Genomic DNA, 23,268 nt, shown 5'->3' with positions numbered 1-23,268 from the left:
AGTGGAAGGAGAAAAAGCTCTGTTGGTAACTTAAGTAACTTAAGGGAGTTAGGGTTCTAAAGTTTTTAGCTATTCAAGCCTTAAAAAAAGAAATTTAGGTTGTTTGATAAAAATAGAGGATAGGGGAAGGAGTTCGTTCCTGAAATTGTGTTCAAAACTGAAGTCAATTTCAGGCTATCTTTGGGAGGAAAAGGTTTGAGAGATTGTCCCATGGTATAGCTAAAAACAAAATTTCAAGCTATGTGGGAAGATTTAGTGCAGGCGCTGTATGGAGTTGAGTATGCAAAATATGAGGACCGCATTTTGTAAATTGTTTCGAACTCAGAAAAGCTTGCAGATTACGATTCTGGATGTTGCCAGGAGGCTTGTTCGTTCATTAATTTTTTATACCCCGCTCTCTTAGGTACTAAGTAAATGAATTGAGCAAACTCATCTGAACCATTTTAATGATTGTCCTAGTTCCAATGTCCTGTTGTTTCTTAAAATTTAAGATATTTAAAGCTAGGTAATTTAAAAATAAAACAAAGAAAAATTAAAGAATTATTTTTGTTGAAAAAAATTATTTAATACCAAAAATCAAATTTTTACATAGGTCTTTAAAAGCAAAATATAAAAAATCCATCTTTTTAATTTTGACAATCATTATTGATGCATTTACAAAGCAAAATAGAATTTAATTGTAATTTTTTACAAGGACGATCCTTTGTTTGACAATCGGATGAAAATTTATAGGGCTGAATCAACAATACCGGTAATGGTCGCTTCGTCAGTTGCCATGGGTACCATTTACGATTTCTTCTTCCGTCGCCAAATGAGGTATAATCAATAGGCTGTAGTAGTGTTTGGTCAGCATTTATCCAAACATATGTTAATGCTGAAGCTCTTAATAAATGTAAATGTAAAGCATCTGAAGTTCAAATTATTTTTAATAAATATAAATGGAAACCGATATTTTGCGTAGTTAGTTTATGCCGAAGCTCATCAGCAGTTTTTTTTTTTTCCCCCGAGAAAAGATAAGTGCAAACAGTTTCTAATTCAGTTAATTGTTCGACACTAAAATCTGTGTTTCCTAAATGTCGTAGAACTTTCTGTACAAACTCCAACGATGCAACTTTTAAACTTTTTTTTTTTTTTTGAACCCAATATGCTGGTTGAATCACAGCCACTTAGAGAGTGTAATGCTGTCAGAATATGACAAATGTTTTCGCCTAGTGATTGAGCTGCCAAATTACATCCTGAAATGAATACCTTGATTTATTTGTGCATATCTCGAAGCAGCAATACAGAGAAATTGATCGAGCTGTAACTCATTTTCAGTGCTGGAAAAGAAATTATTGCAATTGCTTGGGACTTTTGTATTATCATTTGAAATCATAACAATTTTAACTTTTTGACCCTTTCTCCGTAAAGCTGACTCTAAACATTTGATCGAAAGATCATCATACCTGTCAAATACTATGTCCACTCGTTTCACACTTGGCTGCAAGAAAAAATCGTGGATTCTTTTGAAGAATGCCTCAGGAAAGTTGCGAAAGGTATTGAAATTTTTTAATGGAATTCGGTGAACAAGTGCCATACCATCAACAATAAAAATTTTAAAATTTTGTAAATTGAAGTTCTCCATTCGCGTGCTTGCACCGCACTTATAATGACTTTCATTTTCAAGAGCGAGTTCCGATTTCGGAGATTTCCTATAAAATCCTTTTGCGTCAAAAAGGTACTTGCAGTAATCCAAAATTTCATGAGCTGCTAAACTTTGTGTCAAATCCTCGTTGATCAGACAACATGAATGGTTTTTGAAAAAGAATAATATCTGTTGTGTATTGTAACTTTTTATTACACGTAGTTTTTCCTCCTTTTTCGTAAGTAGTCATACAATTGTCAAATTTAATTTTTTTTAATAGGGTCGGATAACTTTTTTACTTTTTAGAACAAACCGCTCTTTTTCGTCCGTACTTAATGCAATCTCTCCATTTTCTACAATATTTAGGAAATAATTGAGAAGAAGATTCATCAGTAAGTTCACCGGTGTAAATATTTCGGAGCGCGCAATTTTCGCTATCATTAATAGGGATTGCAAGCAACAAAATATTTGACGATACTTTGAATATCTTTTTCGTCTTTATTGATCCTGGATTGCATTCATTCATTATGGTAATTTATGTCATTTGTAGAGTTTGTTTGTATTCCAATATATGAAGAAAAAGCCTCGTGTGTCGTGTATGCTGTTTTAAAACGGATAAAGAAGTAGCCATCTCTGCGTCGCATCTTCATTTTTTTGCAATACCAATCAAACCTCCAGTCACTGCCGAATATCGATTCTGAGACTGCTCTACTGCTAAATCGGGACTTACTGCATTAAATCTACCTTCCGTTCGTTTGACAGACAGCATTCTTCTCTTCATATTATTTACAACTTCTACAGGTAGTTTTATCATATCTTGTAAATAAAGAGTCGCTCTGCGAATGTAGTTTTTGTGATTCGTGGAGAAAAAGTAAGGTAACAGTTGTCTTTGTCAACAAATGCAGTTCAAAAATATTACTCCTATCAGCCATAGCTGAACCTAACAAAATTTCAACCATTTCACAATAGTTGTTCAAAGATTTAAATATTTCGTTTTCAGTGCTCTTGACGCGTAAAAAAATTAAAAAGCTCATCCAAATATCGGTAATTATTCTTTTATATTGATTATATTTTTCAATTAGGCCTGCATGATCTTTATCAACAGTATTGTCTCTTATTTCTTTGAGACAAGTATTTAGAAAATGCATCAATAATGATTGTCAAAACAAAAAAGATTGATTTTTATGTTTTGCTTTTGAAGACCTATATAAAAATTTGATTTTTATATTAGTACTGAATAATTTTTTCAACAAAAATTATTCTTTTAATTTTAATTTTTATTTATTTATTTATTTTTTATTTTGAATTACCTAGCTTTAAATATCTTAAAGTTTAAGAAACAACGGTACATTGAAACTAGGACAATCATTTAAATGGTTCAGATGAGTTTGCTCAATTCATTTACTTAGTAAATGAGGGAGCGGGGTATAAAAAATTAATGGACCAACAAGCCTCCTGGCAACATCCAGAATCGTAATCTGCAAGCTTTTCTGAGTTCAAAACAATTTACAGAATGCGGTCCTCATATTTTGCATACTCAACTCCATACAGCGCCCGCTCTAATTAGAGAGAGGGAATTCTCCCAAAAACAATTCTGACGCAGTTTTAGAGTATCACTGGAGACGTTATTGGGGGGGGGGGGATACGGATTTGCTTCGTAAAATATGTTAGAAACTGAAATATTTCAAGACGCAAGCTGTCTTTAGTTTTAGCTTTGGGTAAAGAGTGGTGGTTTGGAGCCTTTCCCTCTTGAGAAGCTAGGCAAGTAGATGGGCATTCTCCTTTGGAATTTTTTTGAAATTTTGAAATCGAGATGGTTCAAGGGCTTACTCCGGAATTTTTCGGAATTAGGGGTCTAAAAATTTAAGCAATTTCTTTTGACAGCCGGAGAAGGGGGATGCTGAAACTCTTAAAGCACAAATCTTAAAACCACATTTCAAAGCTCTCTTTGGCGATGTTTGACAAAAGATGGGAAAGGATTACCATCCAGAAATTGTTTGAGAGCAGCTTTCTTCTTAAAGCTTTCGAAATTGGAGTCCTGTAAAGGTAATTATAAGTCATCCTAAATCCACTTTGGTTACTTAATTTCATGTCAATTTGTCCACCCTCAAAATCCCCCCCCCCCCCGGCCTTCCCGCGGCACGAGCCCGTAGATCCAGCACTGTAAACAACAATGAGCAAAATTAAGAGATCATGATAGAAGAAAAGAAAAATATTCTGAGACTTCACACTTATGTTGAGCGAAATAAATAAATTAAAAGAATATTATTTTTTGATGAAATAAAATAATTATGTGTAGAAAAAAGACTTTAAATATTGTTTTTAATTTTTTCCTCTGTGTGGGAAGGAGCTAAAAAGCTGCCGCCCATGCCCCGAACCTAACCCATTTCTTTCGTATCACCAAAGGTAGCCAAAAACTTTTTTATTCGAACTTTAAATTCAGAAAAATTCAGGAAGAAAACTGTTTAACATAATCGAAAACCCGCTGAAACTGCTTTCTGGAACTGGATGTAATCCCGAGCTCGATCCCCTCCAATAACGTCGTCTAATAAGGTGGCCTACAAGTGCGTATTTTGGACTATAATTTCGAAAAATTTCTACGGGAGATTAAAACCTCTCCCCCTCCAACATTGTTAACGATGGTCCAAAATGTACTTTCTAGATTTCAACTTCGAAAATTTTCTGGGTTGCCTTGGAGAATGCCTTGAACCCCATCCCATACCAAAACGTAACTCGCGATGGCCTTCAATTTATCACGTTTTCACAACTTTATTTTCGAGAAATTTCCAGGGGATGGCTTTTTTGAACTCCGCCCCAAAATCACCAAATAAGGTTAAAAAAACTACCCTTTCAAAGTATATAAATTCGAGAATTTTTGCTTAAAATTGTGTTTTTAGATTAATAATAGGTAATAAACTCGAAAATTTTCCAAAGGGACCTCCTTGAACACCCCCTCTTCCCTCTCTTTGTAACATCATTAAAGATATAAGCTACAGTTTTATTTAAGGCATCAATTTTAAAAAACTGCCTGGAGAGAGTCGCTGTGAACCCAAATTTTTTCCTTTGATCTTACCTAAGATAGGATGCAATCGCGTTCTTTGACTTCAGTTTCTCCAAATGATGACCGCCGAATCTCCTCTTCCTAATATCACCAGGAGTCGTTAGAATGGAGTTTTTAGTATTGAAAAATCGAAATTTTCCGGAGGTAAGCCCCCGGACCCTTTATATCGTCCAAAAAAAAACGTTTTTGGAATTAAAAGTTGAAAACGTGTAGTAACGAGAAGACGAGGGGCAACATAAAAGGGTCCTAACCGTCATAAAGCTCTAACATTATATCCACATTTATGTATTCATACGTGTTATAAGTGCACCTCCCATCTCCACGAAGAAAAGCTCTATTGTTTACTATATCATGCAAAAACGAGGGCCCCCTTGGAAACATTTGCTACGGGCCCCGCGCTGGGGCTTCCCCTGACCGGGGAAAGTGTAAAAAGGCCGTCCTCACCACTTTCAAGCTTTTATATCGAGTTTCAATGAAACAAACAAAAAATAGATTAAATTTTCCACCCCCAAGAAGTTGCTTTCCACGTCAAGGGCCCCAATTTGCTTCCCTTTAAATTTGGCACTGACTTTGTAAAATTTTGGGGGAAAGGGGTGATGCACTATCTCTCTTGGTCGCACTCCTAGTTGCTATTGCGTACAATTAATAATGCATTAAAGAAGTGGGAAGAGGGAGTGCTATGGGACTTTTGTCCCTTTTTAAGGTAACTCACATTTAAACATTTTCTCTATGTATTAAGAAAAAAGGAACATCAAAGAAATTGTGAAAGAAAGTTGTGGCGGGTCTGCGTCCAGGAGACCCCATAGCACCTACAGCCTTGAAATTTGGTGTCGTTCGAAAGGGATTTTTTTTTTCTGAATCAAATAAAGCTTGTTACAACTTTTTCAATTAATTAGAACAGCAGATATAAGGGTTTCTATTTTAACGAAAAACCCTAGACTCAACTCAATTCAAATCCTTAGCTAAAGAGCAAAATATTTTTTTCTAGAGACCACGAATTTGAATGCGACTTTTCAAGCATACAAAACTGACGTTTTGCAATACTCAGGAGCCCTTAGCGCCTATAGCTCTACAACTAAGTACAGGTTAGTTGAAAACCCGTGAAAGGGGTGTTTTTTGTTCCAAACGAACTCGTAACGCGTTTTTTCTCTGATATTTTCTGATTAATGACTTAAATCTTTGTGAATCGAATAAGATTGCGAAGCAAACTTCAGGGGTCGGTGAGCGCTAGCGAGTAGGGGGCAAAGCCCCCTAGTTTTTTTTTTTTTTTTTTTAAATAATCGCAACGTGTGTTTGCCTTTGATCTGAATGGCTCCTTTTCTTTCTTTTTTTTTTCATTTTTTAAATTGGGAACAGTGCTTTTTGACGTGACAGCGTTAAATATTTCCCCCTTCCGTGGTCATGCCATTCGCACTTTATGTTTTGACACACTCTAAAACATTTCACGGCTAAACCTTTTAATTATGGTTTCATTAAACTACACTGTAACGAATTTCGGAAACGTTTCTGGATATATCGGAAACGTTTCCGAAATAATAAGAATCCTTCATCCAATAGCGAACTCTTCATTATTCAGAAAGCTTTTTGTTATTTCAAAAAATCTAGAAGCGGAAGTGAGGCGCAATGCTTCGAAACGTATTTTATCCTTCCAACACTGGCGCCAGTGAGTCGGAAATAACAAGAGCTTATTTTTTCCTTATTGGTACAGCAAAATTAGGCCAAAAAATGGCCAAACCCAAACATCCAAAAAAAAAAAAAAAGACGAAACCTGTTGCAAATTACTTCTGACCCTTCCAGCAAGAAGGGGTAAAAAGTCCCAGCACTTTGCGCGTCGGGTTTTGGGGGGAAAGGGGGGGAGGATGAAATAATCTTCTATTTAAATAAAAATAATTTCTATTACTTAAAAAAAATTCTCAAACTTCGCAGAAACCACTCTATAATAGTAAAATAATAAACTCTCACAGAAAAATTCTAATTAGCAGGGGTGGACAGGCGGAGGGGGGGATTGGGGGGGGGTCCATGGAGCAGCTTTGCGTCATTTGAATTTTTAAGGCAGTTTTTTCAAGGATTATTTCTTTCTTTTTTGAGGGCTTTTATTCTGGATGGGTACTCCGTCACACTTAAGGGGTGCGCCATCGCTATTTTTTTGGGGGGGGGGAGGGGGGAGGATCCTGAATTTACATTCTAAAATCAACTATTGCAGTGAAGTTCACGAAAAAATTTCCCTGATTTAAAATTTTCCGAAGTACAAAATGTCACACAATGATATGGTAATATCAGACTAATAATTCTAAAAGATCTAAGCGAGCTCAGTAACCAAATTATTTGTGACTGGAGTTATTAAACTATTTAGAGCGCTGGAAAACCAAATTCCTGTGCAGCATAAAAAAAGTCCAAATTTACCAAAGTTTCCCTACTTCTTCTTGATTAACTTACTTCAACTTTTCTACAATCTTTTGCCATCACCGTAAGGGGGGACAAACCGAAATTGCGAATAGTGAGATGGGCAATGCTGCAATTCTGCACCCTCTAAGTCGGTGGGGCTTCTCATTTGCAAACACCGAGCTACCTCTCTTTTACGCAGCTGGTTATGCGAATTATGCTAAATCTGCGAACATATACTTGCAACACTATCTGAAACTTTTGAGTACATTATGCGATAAAATTTGATCACATTAAACATCAGCTAAAACATCAGCTATCCAGCGATCTAACGCAGTGACAAATTCAGGTGGTCTAGAACCTGTAGTGATTCAACGATGGAACAAGTCTTGCTAAGAGCAATGAGCAATGCAACAATAGAATGCTGAATATTTACACCTTTTTGTCTCTCAATTTGGAAATTACAATCTGTTTCTAAAGCCCACAGAAGTTTCTTCCCTCTCAAGTTGGTAGTAGTATTGCTCGCTGATGATAAAGTGAGTTGCTATTAGACCTTTAACGTTCGTGTAGTAACATCAAAGGATATTGATGGCAAACAATTTTGTGGCATTTCTTTGTAAAGGAGGTAAGCAGCTACGTCTTCAGCTTCTGTTATGAGAGTAGTTATTATCTGTAAAGATGTGTAAGCCCAAACCATCTTTTACACCTAATGGTATGAACAGTAAAGATGGAATAACAAATTGCTAAAAACTTCTGGTACGAGTTATGCGCTGATCCTCCATCAGTATTCGATGAATCTGGTTTCAGAAGGAAAGAAATACTGTATCGTTAAAGTGCTATTATCTGAAGCAAAAGGTTCATCTACCATCACAGAACGAACAGCTGGTGTCATGTATGAGGCAGTGAGAAGCAAAGGGATGTAAGTGAACATTTTCAAGTTTTGAATAAAACATGTTTAAAGATAACATCCTAGGTAGGTTTTCATTGATTTTCTGTTCTAAATCATGCTGTATAGAAGCAACTACCACGTCTACTAGTACCATCTCTTGCCCCAAGATAGAGGAGAGGTTCACTAACCATTTGTACTGGTTATCTCCAAATTTTTAATTTTGCCACTGACATCCCTTTGCTTCTCACTACATCGTATGTAATAGATGGAAGATACCTGCTTGATCATATTTTTGGTTCTGTAAGCTTCAAGGAAATATGCCAGTAATGCAGTGTATAGGTCACTTGTAAGTATGGGAAAGCTAGTGTCATTTTCGATGGGTGCAAAGAAAGCACCACAGAAATATAATCTGCGTCTTATTACAACAGTCAAGCTCTAGAAGACTTTCTGCGCCTCAAATCTTGTGCTTGCTCTGAGGGGTTCATTGGATATAGTGAGTGTTTGAAAAGTCTGAAAGTGGACTGAAGTGTGCAACTATATGCACAAACTGTGCTAGACATAGCTGCAACAATAACGATTTTGCTGAGAATCTAGATTCCAAAAAACATTTTGATAACGAAGACCTTTTGTTACAAGCTTAGGAGAAATCATTTGAAAGCAAAAAACAGTTCAGCGTAATTTTTCTGGCCATTGAATCAAATGTGCACCATCAGAGGGGGTGGGGGGGGGGGAAGGATAATATTTTAGTATATAATTTCGTTTTGGGAGGTGAGCTACTGTTCTTATGGGGTGGACAGTCCTGATTTAATGCATTTTAGATTTGCCTGAAATAATACTTCTACTTGAAAAAAAAGGGGGGGGGGGGGGGGGTTGAGTTCATTTTATTTGGCGGAGGGGGGGGGGGGGTTTCTGTAGCTTTGAGAGGAGATGCACCATCGCTGTTGGAGGATGGACACACTTGATTTATAACTTTAACTTTGCATAAAATAATGTTTCCATATGAAATGAATAGAGGGGGGTTCGGGGGTACTGCTTCGTTTTACGGGGATAGGGGGGCTCTGTAGCATTGATGGGTTATGTCATCCTTCTTGGGGATCAAACACCTTTAATATTTCATGCTTTTAAATTTAGTATAACATAATATTCTCACTTTAAATTTACTCTAAAAATTCTGGAAAAAATGCCCAAAACAGCAATTTTTAGATGCCCCCCCCATTCCAAAACCGGATGCAGAATGGGGTGGGACTTTTTACCTGTTCTTATTGGGAGGGTAATAAACAATTTGCACCAGGTTTAGCTTTTTTTTTTTTGGATGTTTGGGTCCGACCCCTATTTTTACTGTACTATATCTATGGTTGCTGCAGTCAGCAACTGTTTAGCATTGGATTGCTTGTTATTTCATGTCTAGAGAGTAGTAAATTGTGTCGAAACTAATTTTACGCCTTTGCATTTTGGGCTGCCTTTGATTTTTTAGACGATGTACGCAGCTATTAAGTTAGTTAATAACGATTTGCTTCTTTACAATTTCGAGTGCGACCAAGATTACATATGTATTGTGTGTTCAAGCGTGAATAGTTTCAACACCCGTTTTTATACTTAATGAAACGAAATCCTTTGGATTACTTAGCCAGTTGTAATGGAGGTGTACTTAGATTTTCATCCGCTCATGTTCACTTGTAAGTATTAATGAATATTTTAAAACATGTTGTTATATACATTTATATTTTTGTTGATTTGCATTTGATGAGGCTTCAATTGTAACTGTTTTTGCGTTTATCGAATTAATTTAAAGTTATCCTACATACCTATGTGCGCAGTGTACTATTTGTTGCAACTAATCGAAACTGATTAATTACGCAAAAGAAATAAGATTTATATTTGAAAAGCAATGACAGAAAAGTTATTTCGAAATACCTGGATATACATACATTACTTCAAAAAAAAAAAAAAAAAAAAAAATCAATTGTTTAATTCATTAAAAATATGGTAATGCAAATGTTTTCTAGTATTGTAATATGCTTCACAAAAAATGTGCCAGTATTATTTATCTTTTTTTATTATAATTTATTCATTTATTTAAAAATATTTATACCATTAGAAAATGGCCCAGTTATCTATTAGTAAGCAACATAGTTATGCAATTAATTCATGTGCTTATTCATTTTGTTAAATGTGGTTGACAATAAAAAACTCCTTGACATTAGTTGTTCGGTAAATAACATTTCCTTCATGGATATACTAGTTTAAAATAGGACAGTCAGGAGGAATGGGTCAGTGGCAAAAATGGAACAGCTGCAGTTACAAGTCGAAATAAAAAGAAATATTATTTCATGTCATTGTTTTAAAAGTGATCATTTTTTAAATACTATGTTATTAATATACAATGTACATATGGGGAGAAGACGAGGGGCGTTCACCACGCAGATTGCCATTGACATTTTCAGGGATTGCTTTTTTTTAGGGGGAGGGGGCGCTTTATAGCATTTTATGGGTGCACCATCACTCTTATGGTGTAGGGGGGGGGGGGGAATCTCATATATATGAAATGGAATATTCATGCAATAGAATTCAATGTTTTAATAAATAAAATATATAATGCATTTTGCGCACATTGTAAAAATAAAATCAATAACCTATTTTGATTAAGTATTTATATTTGTGATGAACTGGAAAAGGGCAAGAACAGAAGAATCAACCCGAATGGCTCCAACAGGAGGACTTGGTGTCATATTTAAATTCACCAATTTCTCTGTTGGCACTTTTCGGTACACTTTGTTCGTCAGAGAAATATTCTTGAGGTGAACGAATTCCGGAACGCGAAGGGAAGGTAAGTTCTGTCAAATTTTATCCGAAAATAAAAGCTATCAAGTTTGATACAATATATGTTTTTAAGTTCTGCATTAAAAATACAATATGTTGATAATTTTGTCTTGAAAATATTGAGAGAAAAATTGAAGTTTAAGATTGTTTAACAAACAATCCCACTTTTGAGAAAGTACCCCCCTCCCCTCCCCTGACGATTTCGTGATTAAGAAGGAAACTACTATATTATTTCATAAATTTTCAAAAATTTATAACTGTGCATATGTTATGCTGTTAACCATGCTATTTGTCATTAGAAATTCAGAAAAAAAAAAAAAAAAAAAAAAACCACGAATGATTCTAAAATTGCTTATTTCATTGCTGTTAGATATGAAAGAACTGAAACTGATATGGTATGCAATACTATAATAAAAAATTATTTTTTAGAAAAAAATCACGGAAAAATGATTTCGAAATTCTCGGAAACGTTTTTGAAAATTGTTTGGAGAATTCCGAAATACCCGGAAACGTTTTCGAAACTTTCATGAACTACAGCTGCACAGAATACTCAGAAACATTTCTGGAAATTACGCAAAGAGGATTCCGAAATACTCACAAACGTTTCTGAAAGTTACAGAAAGAGTATTCCAAAATAGTCAGAAACATTGAAAGAGGATTCCGAAATACGCAGACACGTTTCTGGAAATTACAGAAAGAGAATTCCGAAATACTCAGAAACGTTTTTGAAAATTTCATGAACCGCAGCTGCACGATATACTCAGAAACGTTTCCGGATTTTTTTTTTACAGTGTATCGAATGTACTGTTTCTTCTTCACGACTTGGAAAGTTTTTAAATGCAATTTCAGAAGGCTAAGAAAGTACCTTCATTCATGACTATAAGCTTTGTAGGTGATAAAAATTTTTTATGACTACACCGTCCACCCTCGACCAAAATCCTAAATTTGCTATTGGTGATTATTTTTAATCATAGAGTGATGCCAAAATTGATTATTTACATTTTTTAAATAATTTGCAATTGAATAATATGTAAGTTTTACAGCTATTTGCTGCAGCAGGGATCACATTCAGTCAAAGATTTGGAGCAGTTTTTAGAGCAGGGGAAAATCAAGTTTTGGAGCATAAAAAAAGGACTTTTGTAGCAGAGAAAATGAAATCTTGGAGGAGAAAAAAAAACACTCCTGTACCATGGAAATAAAGTCTTAAATCAGCAAATAAATAAATAAAAAGAGAGAAAATTACTAGTTTTATATCTGACCCGCAAAACAAAACTGGTGAACTTATAATCTAAAATTTACACTTCTTTTCATACTTACGGTTTCTCAACGAACACGTGACATTCATCATTTTATACCAATTTAGTCCAAAAATGCATTAACACAGAAGAAATGAAATCAGCAAATAACTGGACGCTAGGAACCAAAACCTTAAAAGACGTAAAAAAAAGTTCCGAAGGAAATAACTTTCATATCAAGCTTTGAAATTATTTTTAATTTCCTTCATCATAATAGAAAAGTTTCTTAAAATTAAATTTGAAAACATAATACATACAAGCTTCATTAAATAGCTTCATGATTTAATATGAAACAAATTTTAACTATTTAATCGTTTCTAATAATAAAGCTGAAAGTCTATCTGTCCGAGTGTCTGTCTGTCAGGATCTCTGTGACGCGCATAGCGCTTAGACTGTTCGGCATTTTCATAAAATTTGGCACATAGTTAGTTTATAACATGGAAGAGTGCACCTCAAAGCGATTTCTCGAAAATTCGATTTTGTTCTTTTTCTATTCGAATTTTAAGAAAATTTTACGAAGCAAAGTATCACAACGTGACCGAGTAAATTACCAAATTATCATAACGTGGAACCGTAACATGGGCAAGCAAATGAACATAGCAAATTAGCGAAAAATTTGTCATCCATTATTTGTAAATATATAGGCGAACCAAATGACCTTTTAATTTTCAACTACGGGCAAAGCCGTGCGGGTACCACTAGTCAAAAATAAAAGAGAATAGTAGAACACAAAGAAAGGGACCGAAACTAATCGACCCGTGTGGAACTCCGCACTGTACTTCGAATCGTTTATGTGGCATTTCGCTCTTTAAAAATTTCAAAGAAAGAACATTATGAAGAAAAATCGAAAAAAGTTAACGCATTAAAGTAAACGGAAAAAAGTAAACGCAAAAAAGAAGGCATGTAATTTGAAGACATCAGCAACAAAACCTCCTTATATCCAACGTTGTGATAATGTGATCATTGCTCACCTTTTGGTTGTACGTATTTTCAATGTAAACATAAATATCATTAAAAGTGTGACTGAGTGACGCGTGAAAATAAGTAATTGCATGTGAAAAGACGGGTTGTGGGAAATACAGTCCACCCTATATGAGCATATGACGGAAAAAAAAGAAACATTAAAGAGATATTTATTGGCACGGATTCGAACTGGCGCCATTATGATTTACAGCACGACACCCCAACCAACCGAGCAGTTTTGCTTTCGTTTTCGAATGCTATTCATTGAAGCAATGTGTAATAAAAAATCGCAAAAAAAGTTTTTTGACAAAAAAAAAAAAAAAAAAACCATGCGTCTATGTTTTGTCATTAGCCAGCATGATACGCTGTAAAATTATTCGTAAAACATGGAAATTGATTAAGGAATGAGGAAGATCTCGCGTAGCAATAGAAACAAACATTCTAGAGAAATAATAAATTAGATTGAAAATAAGTGTTTTTATTTTCGAAAATTGATACAATTTCGCATAGCAGGCTGTTTTAAACTTTACGGCTTGAATGCCAGCACATGTCTTTCTTTTAATCGAAAAAATTCAAAACCAAAACCAGTTGAACTGAGTCCGTTTTTTAAGCATAATTTTTCGAACGTAGACAAAATGCACCCCCCCCCCCCTAAGCAGAGGAGTAGAAAATTATTTCTTACTAATGAAGTTGATATTAATTTTTATGTTTTACATCGTGGTCGCGAACACTACTATGGGAAAATTACATTTCAGCAATACATTTCAGCATACAATGAAAAAGTTTTTCTGCACAAAAAGATTACCTTGAGAACTGAATTTCTAAATCTAATACTTTTTTATTCTTACAATATGCTTAGTGGTCTGAACGGAATCAAAGCTTTAAAAAAAAGAAAGAACACCCTGCGATTAATAGTCAAAATATCTGAATATTAACTGCATCCTGCATAAAGAAGTCGAAGCGCCAAGTAGCATTCCCGTCGTATTTATTTTTTTCCTTACGTGTGTTATCTGTTGTATGTTATGAGTACATGTATTGCGTAATATTAATCTAAATTAGCTATAATGTCGGACATCCGGGCGGGCCCGAAGTTCAGCTAGTTTATAGCCGAACGCTCCGTAGCCCTTACGGCTCTGCAAGTGGGTACAAGTTATTTTGCAACCCGGGGAAGGGGTGCTTTTTGATCCAAAGGGAAGGGGGCTTTTTGATCCTCATAATGCGTTTTTAATCTGTTTATTTTTAACTGACGATTTAAATCTTTGCGAATCAAATAAGATTGCGAAGCAATCTTCGGGGTTGGTGAGCGTTAGCGAGCAGGGGGCAGAGCCCCCTAGTGCTTTAAAAAAATCTGCATAAGAAATACAGGCTGCATCAAGGTATTACAACAGCAAGGGGCGTTTCCGAAAAATTGATTTTTAGACTGTACGTCTATTTTTTAACATTAGCCGGCCGGATAAGCTTTAAAATGAGGCGGGAATTTCTTCAAGAAATAAGAAAGATCTCGCATACCGACAGAAGAATAATCCACAGAAATAATAAATAAGATAAGATATTGAAGAGAAGTGTTTTAATTTTTAAAAATTTATACAATTTGCAATCGCGGGCTGCTTGAACTTCATGGGATTAGATGGCAGCACGTGTTCGTTATTTAACCGAAAGGTTAAAATACAAAATCAGCTGAACTAAGTTCGTTTTTTGAGTGCAGCTTTTCGAATGTAGTAAAAATGTGACTATCTATTTGTTTTTTGCCGAAAGAAGAAAAAAAAAATGATATTTTACCCATCAAGTTAGTAATTTTAATGTTTTACTTCGTATTGTTACAAATCCTGTAAATAGTAATTATTGTAGTAACGTAACCTGTAAATAGTTTCCCGTAATGAATATACAACCCCCTTTTCATATGGCTAAAGTATACGACCCCCTTATTTCCTTTTTGTTCATTGATAAAATTTGATAACGGTCTACGTTTTTCCAGAAGCGTGTGGAATATTTGAGAGATTTCTTTCGGTGTATATAAGCCGTTAGCGATGGATAAACAGTTGAGTTTCGATTGATATTTCGAACTGAGAGCATTTTCCTCTGTTTATTGCGAGGCATTTCGCTGTGTTGTTTTCGTATTTGGAAGTAAATACGTGTGTAAACGTTGAGTTTACGGTGTTGTGTGATAATTGCTTAATTACTGATGAATAATTTAGCAGTTGTTGACGATATCTCCTGTACATAGTGTAAATAAATTTACTGTGTTTTTATCAAGAACTGTGTTTTCATTTCAAGAAAGTGGAAGTCGCACCGAATCCGTTACAAATTGGCGCCAACGTGGGGCTACTTCAGGACTTTCTTGCAGTAAGTGTGACTTTGGACATTTTTTCATACAGACTTTTTCAATTTGGACTTTATTTTTATGGTGATTACTCGCGCAACGGATGAACAATTAAAACAACTGCTTGATGCAATCAACTCTGTGAAAAGTGATATGGCGGCTAATCAAGAACAATTAAAAAATGATATGGCGGCTAATCAAGAACAATTAAAAAATGATATGGCGGCTAATCAAGAACAATGGAAAAGTGATTTAATGGTGCTGAAAAAGGATTTAGCTTCTAACCAAGAGGAAATTAAAAACGACCTTACTTCGGTAAAGACTGTGATGGAAAATAAATTTAATGAGATAGAGCATCGAGTTGATTCTTTTGATGAAAAATTTGAAACAGTAGAAAACCGTATCGCAACAGTTGAGAATCATGTGGATGAAAAAATTAAAGACATGGAAAGGAGATTGGCGACCGCGGAAAGCAGCTCTGTACAGTTTTGCGCTCCCACATCTGTCGCTCGACCGTCCATTAAACTGGCCACATTTGATGGGAAAAGTTCGTGGCAGGTGTACAAGACCCAATTCATGATAGTGGCTGCTACCAAGGCCTGCCATCTTGCAGCATCCCTGAGAGGTGACGCAGCGGACATTCTTCAGACCCTTCCGGACAGCCAGCGCCTGGATTTCGCCGCCCTCACATCTGCGTTGGAGCTTCGCGTCGGTGAGAAGTGCCAGAAAGATTTCAGCCGACTCCAGTTGAAGTCCCGTTTCCAGAAAACCGGGGAAACCCTGCAAGAGCTAGCGGCGGACGTCGAGAGACTGTCTCATCTTGCTTTTTGCGACTGTCCTGCGGATGTTCAAGACAACCTGGCACTCAACTACTACATCGACGGGGTTCGAGATCCGGAAATCCAGAAAGCTCTACGGATGGCGGATGTCAAAGACCTGAGTTCTGCTGTTGTGTATGCGATGAAGTTGGAGGCCGCCCATCAAGCAACCCGCAAGGATCGCCATTCAATCCGCGGCGTGAAAACTGATGAGCCTGATTCGGTTTCGTCACGCTTTGCTGAACTGGAAAAGCAAATAAAAGAAATTGCAGGAACCCTCAAAAGGATTTCGGCTCCCAAGGACCAAAATGGACAATCACTTAAGTGCTGGAAATGCGGCGGCGAGGGTCACTTACGAAGAAACTGTGAAACTCGCCAAGAAACCAGAAGGAAGAGCACCTCTCCCTCTCGGGTCCAGGAAAACTAAGCCATGGCAATCTCGCGGGGCGGAGGTCGCCAAATTGGAATGAGCCCCATCTTAAAGTTTTCCAGATTTCATTGACGAGTGGCGGCAGTAATGGACTGTTTGTTTACGCATATGTAAACGGGTTTCCCTGCGAACTGATTATTGACACTGGAGCCAATGTTACAATTATTAGAACAGATGTGGCTCGTCAATTTGGACTCAACATTCTATGGACGCCGCCCTGCGTTACCCTCCAAACTGTGACAGGTGACAAGATCGAGATTGAAGGTAAAGTAAACTTAGAAATTGTGTTTGGAAATGCCACTTACCATCATACGGCGTTCGTTGCTGCTATCACGGACCCCTTCATTCTCGGATTGGACTTTTTAAAGAAGTATGACTTCAACCTCGACTTCAAGACTAATGAGCTGCACTCGATGAGAGAAGACATAGCCGTTTTCCCCCGCAGAAAGTGATGTAAAATCCGCTCATCAAATAATAGCCCAAACAGATTTATCGATTCCCTCAAAGTAAGAATCATTAATATCTGGCTCCATTGAAGAAAGCAATAGTTTTCGATTTGGACTCATTGAATACCCCAACTTAAGCAATAGCCCAAAAGGAGTGCTGGTAGCATCTACGCTTGTGGACCTTTCTAAGGGTGTAATTCCTGTGAGAGTCGCCAACGTGAGTGAAAGGCCAAGGAATATCCGGAAAGGTGAAGTGTTAGCAACTTGTACTCCAGTAAACTGCATCATTAGAATAATCAATTCCCCCGAGACTGTGTCTTCTGAGTCCTTGACATCGAAGTTAATTGGGAGTGCACCCTTATCGAAGGATCAAAGAACTGCTGCGGAACAATTGGTGGACTTCAAGCATCTGTTTTCATCTACATCGGAGGATGTTGGCCGTACGAATTTAACGCAGCATAGGATTTACACTGGAGAACACCCCCCTATTAAACAGCATCCAAGACGACTACCGTTCGCTAAGAAGGAAGAGGTTGAAACCCTCTTGAAAGAGATGAAGGAGAATGGTGTAATCGAACCGTCATTCAGTCCTTGGGCCTCTCCCATCGTCTTGGTCCGAAAGAAAGATGGCTCCACCAGATTTTGTGTCGATTACCGACGGTTGAATGAAATCACCAAGAAAGACAGTTACCCTCTTCCACGGATAGACGATACTTTGGACACTCTTTCCGGACACAAGTGGTTTTCGACCCTGGACTTGAAGAGCGGCTACTGGCAGGTTGAGATACACCCTGAGGACCGAGAGAAGACAGCGTTTACAACTGGACAAGGCTTATGGCAGTTTAAAGTGATGCCCTTCGGCCTCTGCAATGCACCAGCTACGTTCGAGCGTCTTATGGAGACAGTGTTAAGAGGACTCTCTTACGAATCCTGTCTGGTCTACTTAGACGATATCATCATCGTGGGACGCAGCTTCGAAGAACATCTGGCAAATCTTAGGAAGGTGCTGCAAAAGCTTAAGGAAGCCAATCTGAAGTTAAGCCCGTCCAAATGTAATTTGTTCCGCCGGGAAGTGAACTACCTTGGTCACATCATCTCTTCTGAGGGTGTACAAACCGATCCAGAGAAGGTATCTGCGGTCAGGAGTTGGAGTCGTCCCGAAAACATCCATCAGTTGCGAAGTTTCCTGGGGCTCTGCACGTACTACAGGAAGTTTGTGAAGGGTTTTTCCAACATTGCACGACCTTTGCATAAGCTGACGGAGAGCAAGCAAAAGTTTGAATGGTCCAAAGAATGCGAAGATGCATTTCTACGACTGAAGGAGGCTTTAACATCAACGCCTATCCTCGCCTATCCTCAGCCTGAAAAATCCTTCATCCTGGACACTGATGCGAGCAACGAGGGAATTGGAGCTATTTTATCCCAAGAAATTGACGGAAATGAACATGTCATCGCTTACTGGAGCAAATGCTTATCAAAGTCGGAGCGAAATTACTGCGTCACCAGAAAGGAGTTACTGGCCATAGTGAAAGCTGTAGAACACTTCCATCATTACCTCTACGGCCGAAAATTTCTGCTTCGGACGGATCATGCCTCGTTAACTTGGCTTTTGAACTTCAAGAATCCAGAAGGCCAGATAGCCAGGTGGATACAGCGGCTCCAGGAATATGACATGGAGATCAAGCACCGAAAAGGGTTGTCTCACGGTAATGCAGACGCTTTATCAAGGAGACCGTGTCCTGAGAACTGCAATTATTGTTCCCGAATCGAGAAACAGTATGGAACGACTAGCCCTACTGCCTATCAGGTGACAATGACTCCAACATCTTCAGAACCTGATCCATGGAGTGATGACCAAGTTCGAAAAGATCAACATGAAGACCCCGACATAAAACCAATTTTAGAGTTCATGGAAAGTGACAGTCGACGCCCTAGCTGGCAAGACGTTTCCATCTTCAGTCCTGCAACAAAAAGGTACTGGGCTTTATGGAACTCATTCCATTTACGGAACGGCGTGCTACACCGGAAATGGGAATCTGACGACGGCAAAACATCTAGGTGGCAGTTACTACTTCCCCGATCAAGGATTTCAGATGTTCTGAAAGAAATACATAGTAGTGCGACTGGAGGACATTTTGGTGTCTTGAAAACACTCAATAAAGTTAGGGAGCGCTTCTTCTGGAGCAAGGCGAAGGATGACGTGGAGAAGTGGTGCCATTCTTGTGACGCCTGTGCTGCTCGTAAAGGACCGAAGAAAAAAAGCAGAGGGAAGCTACATCTGTACAACGTTGGAGCTCCTTTCGAACGAATTGGGATCGACATCCTGGTCCTCTACCAAGAACTGCTGATGGGAACAAATACATTCTTGCTTCCATCGACTATTTCACCAAATGGCCGGAAGCATATCCCATTCCAGATCAAGAGGCTACCACCGTAGCAGAGACTCTAGTCCAACATTGGATCTCGAGATACGGAACACCTTTGCAGATTCATTCCGATCAAGGGAGGAATTTCATCTCTGCTGTGTTTAAGGGCCTATGTCAAATATTCGGAATTGAGAAAACTAGGACAACACCACTACACCCACAATCGGACGGCATGGTGGAGAGATTTAACCGCACAATCCTAAATAATCTCTCGCTTATGGTATCCAGAAATCAACAGGATTGGGACAAGAAGCTACCTTTGTTCCTGCTGGCCTACCGCAATGCTGTCCACGAGACTACCGGATATGCCCCATCTCAGATGCTCTTCGGACGAGAGCTAAGGCTACCTTGTGATCTCGTCTTCGGTCGTCCTCCGGATGCGCCTGCATCGCCTGAGGAGTACATCCAGGATCTCCAGGCCCGGTTGGAAGACGTTCATAACTTCGCACGAGAGCGAATCAACATCGCGGCGGAGAAGATGAAGACCCGATACGACACAAGGTCTATTGGACATGAATTCAACGAAGGCGACAAGGTTTGGTTATGGAATCCCATCCGACGGAAAGGTCTGTCACCCAAATTGCAGTCGCATTGGGATGGACCCTACAAAGTCCTTAACCGACTAAATGACGTCGTAGTGAGGATCCAAAAATCACCTAATGCAAAACCTAGGGTTGTACATTATGATCGGTTAGCCCCATACTATGGCCATAGTTCATGAGTATTACGTAAACAAACATGGTTGATAACATAAAAGTTGTAGATAATTTTTGCTTTTAATGTTTAGTAATATTTCTTGTTATTATTGTGTTTTCTGTATCTCTTAGTTATTAATTAATGTGTATATCTGTAAACTTGTGATAGAAGTTTGGCACCCTTTCTGGGGATTGTACTGCCCGGGACGTGCAGTCCTTAGGAAGGGGGCAATGTTACAAATCCTGTAAATAGTAATTATTGTAGTAACGTAACCTGTAAATAGTTTCCCGTAATGAATATACAACCCCCTTTTCATATGGCTAAAGTATACGATCCCCTTATTTCCTTTTTGTTCATTGATAAAATTTGATAACGGTCTACGTTTTTCCAGAAGCGTGTTAAATATTTGAGAGATTTCTTTCGGTGTATATAAGCCGTTAGCGATGGATAAACAGTTGAGTTTCGATTGATATTTCGAACTGAGAGCATTTTGCTCTGTTTATTGCGAGGCATTTCTCTGTGTTGTTTTCGTATTTGGAAGTAAATACGTGTGTAAACGTTGAGTTTACGGTGTTGTGTGATAATTGCTTAATTGCTGATGAATAATTTAGCAGTTGTTGACGATATCTCCTGTACATAGTGTAAATAAATTTCCTGTGTTTTTATCAAGAACTGTGTTTTCATTTCAAGAAAGTGGAAGTCGCACCGAATCCGTTACAGTATTCTAATAAATATTCATAGTTTAACTAAATGAAAAGCGTAATTTCAGTTTGTGGTAGAATTTCTTTTTATTTTTACAAAAGGTCAAAAACTGTCATTAGAAGAATCTACATTTCAGTATATGATTTCTTTTTTTTTTTTTTTTTTCTGAACAAAAAACTATTCCATTGTAGTCTGAAATCTTAAACCTGATACTTATATTTTCGCTTACATTATGCTTTAGCTTTCTGAACGGAGCCAAAGTTTTTTTTTTTTTAAATCTACAATTAAGAATCGATATAGCTACATGCTGCATCAAGTTTTCGTAACAGCTAGGAGCGTATCAATCTCATTTATTTTTTTTACCTCGCTTGTATTATTTATAATTTTTATGTGTTCATGTAATGCGTGATAGTTGTCTAATTTTTTTTTATGCAGATCGTCGGGCCGGGCCCGAACACTCGTTCTTCTGTTTACCATTCAAACGCTCTGCGATCGAGCTATTCAGCTCTGTCGGTCACAGCGCAGGTTAAACTTATAAATTTAACCGAAAACTTCAGTCCGGTGCTTTAAAACAGGTTTATTTGACAGAAAGAAAAAAAAAACAATTTTTAGACCGTGGGTCTATTTTTCGTCATTAGCCTGCACGATAAGCTTTAAAATGAGATGTAAATCAAAGAAATCGATCAAGAATTGAGGACGATATCGCGTAGGAACAAAATAACAGGCTACAGAAATAATATACAGTGAAGCGCCGTTTATACGTTTCTCTTTTATACGTTTTTATCAATTATACGTTTTTAAAATTGATCCCTGCGAAGTCGCATTATGCGAATACACATTAAACTATACCTTATTCGTTTTTTCGTTTGTACGCTATTTTCATGCAGTCCCTTCAAAAACGTATAAACGGTGCTTCACTGTATAAGGGTGCGAATATGCAAAACAATTCCATTATGCCAGGCCAGATTCCCATTATGACAGACATGATCACCGAAATTTTGAGGTAGCCTTAAAATGATCCCTGCATTTGAATAGCTCAGCACTTAAAAAATTGCACGTCAAAAACTTTTTAAGTTTTCTATCAAAATATAAAATAAAATCTAGTTTTTTAACATTCATTGCAAAAATAAGGATTTTTTGGAAGCACGAAGTCTGAAGTCCTTTTAAAACTCACGAAATAAAAAAAGAAGCTTATTTTCTAATTACTACAGCATCTAAAAGGTAAATAAACAGATGAATAAGATAAAGACACATAGATAAAATGTAACCATTTTATCTGATAGGAGAGAGAAAGCCATTTTATTAAGTGCAACGAATAAATTAACGGGGGGAAAAAAGAGTACACAGGACTTCAAGAGGCATTTTGAAGTGGACGCCTGGCAACACGGACCTTTTAAAACACTTGTGCTAAAAACGCGTAAAAGCTTATTCTGAGCATCTACATGTGGATACTTTCTTTCAAATACTCTTCTGGGATCACTGAATGTTTTAAAGGATGAAACAACGCAAAAAGTCGAGACAGGTAAATTGATCCACGAAGAGAGACGTGCTAATGGTTGGGTATATTTTAATGGGTATAATTTCAAGGCTATAACTGGAGAGTCATTTTCACATGTTAAGGCTCGGTTGTGTGACTGCCTTTCAACATTTAAAAAAGAAATTCGCATTGTCTCTTAAAACTTAACTAGCATGGAAGCAGGTATCAAATTACTGACGTGTTGAAAAGAACTGCAAAAAAAGCAATTGCATCCTCAATTGCGATTTTAAGGCTATTATCTTCGCAAAAGCACAATTATGCACGAGTTTCGGCTATTTTTCGAAACTATTCCAAAGTAATTTTAGAGGGTGAAATACAAGATGGATTCGAAACATTTTGGCTTAAGTCACTAAGTTTTCTTCCTGAATATAACAGAAAGCAATTTTCTTCAAAGTTTAACAAATACATTTATGAACATAAGAGTTCACCTGACCATGGGAGGGACATTCACCCCTTTTAGAAATTCCAAACGTATTAAATTAGATAGAAATTTTTTTAAAGTGTCGAAAAAAAGTAAAAAGAAAGAAGGAAATATGAATAAAAAAAGATCCTGCCTAAAATCGGTGCTCGTTGCTAGAACAGCCAGAATTTACTTTGTGGGGCGGAGGGGGGGGGGCATAAGAGTCTTTAGCCTGTATATAACTTCCTCCCCCATCTCTGTACTGAGATCCTGATGATGATTGTTTGGATAAGTAATTAATTAAAAAATACGTTCAGTACGGATAGGTTATTTCTTAGAATCTTTATCATTTGAAACGATTGCGGAAAATTCATGCTTCCGGTTTATACAAACTAAACTCAATGACACAACAGCCCATGGGTGTCAAAGCCTGCTGTGCCTTTATCAGTTTACGAGACC

At 37.3% G+C, this 23,268-nt stretch overlaps 1 protein-coding gene across 1 annotated transcript in view; it reads right to left on the bottom strand.

Moving 5' to 3' along the window:
- Positions 1 to 23,268, bottom strand: part of LOC129216004 (uncharacterized) — a 175,557-nt gene that overhangs the window by 118,973 nt on the left and 33,316 nt on the right. The gene's annotated exons all lie outside the window — the stretch shown is intronic.

This window comes from Uloborus diversus, chromosome 2 (genome assembly GCF_026930045.1).
Source record: "Uloborus diversus isolate 005 chromosome 2, Udiv.v.3.1, whole genome shotgun sequence".
NCBI lineage: Eukaryota > Metazoa > Arthropoda > Arachnida > Araneae > Uloboridae > Uloborus > Uloborus diversus.
The sequence above is the reverse complement of the archived record's forward strand: the minus strand, read 5'-3'. Positions and strand labels throughout refer to the sequence as shown.